The following is a 4,888-nucleotide window of genomic DNA, read 5'->3' as shown; positions in this document are numbered from 1 at the left end:
CCATCAGGCGCTCCTAAGGCCACCCCACCCGCAGGGACCTCGCAACCGGAAGTGACGACGGCGTCTGAAGCGGGCAACTACGGATCCTGCGCAGTACGGGCGCTACGCGTCCCCGGCCTCCCGGCGTGCCTCGCGCCCAGGCGACCCCCAGTGTCCCCCCCCCCGCGACCGCGGGTCGGGAAACCAGCTCCAGTCCCGCGGTGAACTCGGTGCGGGGCCCTGGCCCAGTCCCGTGCTGCAGAGCTTCTTGTACCCAGTGTGTTCACCCACCCCCCTCTCGTTACTCACCACTCCTGCCCCTGGCCGTTCCTACCTACTGCTCGTATGGCGCGGAACTTACAGGTGTCCTATGCTCTTTCCACAGCTGAAGGAGACACAAGGGGCTACGTTACGAAAAGAGTAATGGGATGACCCTAAGCAACCAGAGCTGTTTAAAGGCACTGCACTTCTGTGGTAAAAAGTGTGAAGACAGAAGGAAGCTGAAAGAGAAACCACTAGGGCCGGCTGTTTAAAAAACCCGCGCATATACAACACTAACACTTCAGTAACAGTGAAATCTCACCTTCACAGAGCACAGAAACTGACTTATGATCTCCCCTAATGAGATCTCATCCCATAATTGTCACAAACTGTAGGATAATGGCTTCAACATGCCAATTATAGTTAACTTATTTAAGCCTCAAGGTAATACCTCTCTCTTGTTAGGCAAGGTGGGTTTGACTCTTACGTGTTTCAAATGGACATTAAACTTGATAATATGGACAAACATCTTGTTGCATACATGATGTATTCATCAAATATCCAGAACAAACCGTTTGGGGGAGATTTTACTCTCAGCCTAGCATAAATCTAAAGCAACTTCAGTGAAATCAGTAGAGTTATTCTAAGGAACGGTAGCAGAGCCCAGCATTTAATACCCAATTCCCTATGCGCGCACACTTTTCTTAGAAGAAGCAGAGAGCATTACCTGGAAACATTTTAATTTTTTTTTCCCTTTACCTTGTTAAAAATCAAAACTAGTAAAGGAAATGGAGGACACTACAACACTTGCAATCAATATGTTGTTTCTATGAAGAGAGAGTAGGGGGGCTTCTAACAAGATTTTTCTGTTGTGAACTGGTGCCTTATATTAACATTTAATGTACATTACACACCTATTGCTTTTTCTAACACACATCAACTTGCATTTTTGTGGTCTAATACAGAAGTAGAGCCTTTTTCTGTTCAAGTGTGCACCAAACAACAGTGTAAAGAGAAAGGAACACTTAAAGCCAGGGCCCCATATGGCCCATCATACATCTAACCACAGATTATGGGCAAGGCATTTTTTTTAAATTTAAAGAGAAAAATCTGAACAATTCTGCACCTATTACTTTTGAATGATTTTATGAAAGTCCATTTTTTCCTCTGTACTTAGTGGCTAATTCCAGTGCACGTGTACATGAGGAAAGCTGCTATCATTCTAGCAGTAGCTTACACGTAAAATATTGCAAATTTAAATCCAACAGCATTTAAGTTAAGGTGGTAAGGGTATCTGTTTACTGATTAGAAGAGGAAGTGTTTAGACTGCAGTATGTGAATTATACAAGGAGTGGTACAATTTATCTAGAACAATACTTAACACGTTGCCAACTTTAATGTTAATCCTTCCTCAGACCACCTGCCTCATTTTAGAAATGGGGAAAACAAAGTCTGAGACACAGACATTCTTGTAATGTTTATATCTATAAGAAATCTTCCTTTGTCAAAGGCCACACTGACAGGAGGTGATGTTAGAACACAGAGGTTCTTAACTCCTTAATGGGTCCTTAGTCAATTAACCCATACTGTTTCTGACAAAACATCATAAACCTACCATACATATAGGATTATTAGATTTTTAAATAGGGCGGTCTAGCAATTAAAAAAACTAATCATGACTAATCACACTGTTAATAATAGAATACTATTTATTTAAATATTTTTGGATGTTTTCTACATTTTCAAATATATTGATTTCAATTACAACACAGAATACAAAGTGTACAGTGCTCACTTTATATTTATTTTTTATTACAAATATTTGCACTGTAAAAAAAATATTTTTCAATTCACCTAATACAAGTACTGTAGTGCAATCTCTTTATCATGAAAGTTGAACTTACAAATGTAGTGTTCAGAAATAAAACAATGTAAAACTTTAGAGCCTACACGTCCACTCAGTCCTACTTCAGCCAATCACTCAGACAAACAAGTTTAGTTACAATTTGCAAGAGATAATGCTGCCCGCTTCCTATTTACAATGTCACCTGAATGCTAGAACAGGCATTCGCATAGCACTGTTGTAGCCAGCGTTGCAAGATATTTACATGCCAGATGCACTAAAGATTCATGTGTCCCTTCGTGCTTCAACCACCATTCCAGAGGACATGCGTCCATGCTGACAGGATCTGCTCGATAACAATCCAAAGCAGAGCGGACCGATGCATGTTCATTTTCATCATCTGAGTCAGATGCCACCAGCAGAAGGTTGATTTTATTTTTTGGTGGTTTGGGTTCTGTAATTTCTGCATCGGAGTGTTGCTCTTTTAAGACTTCTGAAAGCACGTTCCACACCTCTTCCCTCTCAGATTTTACACAGCACTTCAGATTCTTAAACCTTGAGTGGAGTGCTGTAGCTATCTTTAGAAATCTCACATTGGTACCTGCTTTGCGTTTTGTCAAATCTGCTATGAAAGTGTTCTTAAAATGAACATGTGCTTGGTCATCATCCAAGACTGCTATAACAAGAAATATATGGCAGAATGTGGGTAAAACAGAATAGGCGATATACAATTCTCCCCCAAGGAGTTCAGTCACACATTTTTAATTAACGCATTTGATTTTTAAACGAGCATCATCAGCATGGAAGCATGTCCTCTGGAATGGTGGCTGAAGCATAAAGGGGCATACGAATGTTTAGCATATCTGGCACGTAAATACCTTGCAACGCCAGCTACAAAAGTGCCATGCGAATGCCTATTCTCACTTTCAGGTAACATTGTAAGTAAGAAGCAGGCAGCAGTATCACCAGTAAATGTAAACAAACTTGTTTGTCTTAGCGATTAGCTGAACAAGAAGTGGGACTGGGTGGACTTGCAGGCTCTAAAGTTTTACATTGTTTTGTTTTTGAGTTCAGTTATGTAACAAAACAACAAATCTACATTTGTAAGTTACACTTTCACAATATAGAGACTACACTACAGCATTTGTATAAGCTGAACTGAAAAATACTATTTATCATTTTTACAGTGCAAATATTTGTAATAAATAATAATATAAAGTGAGCACTCTACATTTTGTAGGGGGAGGAATAGGTCAGTGGTTTGAGCAATGGCCTACTAAACCCAAGGTTGTGAGTTCAGTCCTTAAGCTGGGCTACTTAGGGATCTGAGGCAAAATCAGTACTTGGTCCTGCTAGTGAAGGCAGAGGGCTGGACTTGATGACCTTTCAGCTCTATGAGATAGGTATATCTCCATATATTATTATTGTGTTGAAACAGAAATCAATATATTTGAAAACATAGAAAAACATCCAAAAATATTTAAATAAATGGTAATTCTAGTATTGTTTAAGTGCAATTAATTTTTTTAATTGCAATTAATTTGAGTTAATCATGTGAGTTAACTGCAATTAATCAACAGCCCTAATTTTAAATAACCTCTGCAGTGTGTTATAAGTGGAGCTGGTGGCATCACCTATAATCAAGGTTGCCTGCCGCTATCCATTTATGTACATTGGAAGTTGCTTATAATATAGTTGAGTGAATAATGGATTTTTCAGTGTGGTAGCTGAACTGAAAAAATAAGTTTCAATCTGAAACTGAGTTTTCATTTTTTTCTCCTTACCAACAAACGGAAAATTTCATTCATATTAACTTGAATTGACATTTTGGAAAGAAATGTCACTTCTACTCAACTTTTAAAAAGTTTCTCCATCCTCCCCCTTTTTAAAAAAAATTCAGCCAAAAATAATTGCTGAATTCACAAACGTGATTGCCCCGAAACTACAGTTTTCAGCACATTCACTATTTGCTGAACAAATTTGAGCTAGCTCTAGCTTATAACTTTGCCAAACTGTTTAAACTTAAAAGGGGAGGTTTCCCACATACTCAGCATGAGAAACTTAAATCTAAACACTTTAATGCCTTGGAGCAGGTACTTGAAATTTGGCAGAGAGGTCATTCTGGTGCCAGAAATGTGCTTTTTGCAGTCCCTGTGAAAGTCCCCATATTTGGCCTGTAAGCCTTCAAAAATCTGATTGCCTAAACTGAGTTACCTGGTTCCAGATTTACTGAAGTGCTGAATGCTCATAATTGCAACTAAAGTCAAGAACTGTGTTTTGAACATATGAACTGCTATAAAAATAAGTATTCAGGAAAAAATTAGAGCTTAGATGTTTTAAACTGGAAACCCGAAGATAGGGCACACTTGACAATTCTGGCTTTATACTCTGGCTCATCTCTGCATCTGTAAAATAGGGACGATATTACCACTTAATCTCACAGAGGCATATAAGACATTCCATGGGTATGTCTCTACTTCAATCTGTACTCTACGAACAGAAATACAGCCATGGTGGCAGGAGCAGCTACCCCTCCAAGATGAGAGCCACCTGCAGGTGTGTCTAACTCATGCCATGGCAGCTACATTCTTATTTTTGGCATGGGTATATCTCCTCAAAGTTTCACCTCTGTCTCAAAAGGTAGCTATACGCACTATGGTGAGAGAAACCCCCATCATGAAATTATTTATTTTATATTCAATGTCGGGCTTGGGTAGTGTGCATTAAATAATGCAATGCGAGGGATAAAAATAACTAACCATTTGCTGAGTTCACTGAATGAGGCAGGGGTCCTGTGGAAAACTG

Source organism: Mauremys reevesii, linkage group 8 (assembly GCF_016161935.1).
Source record: "Mauremys reevesii isolate NIE-2019 linkage group 8, ASM1616193v1, whole genome shotgun sequence".
Taxonomy (NCBI): domain Eukaryota; kingdom Metazoa; phylum Chordata; order Testudines; family Geoemydidae; genus Mauremys; species Mauremys reevesii.
The sequence above is the reverse complement of the archived record's forward strand: the minus strand, read 5'-3'. Positions refer to the sequence as shown.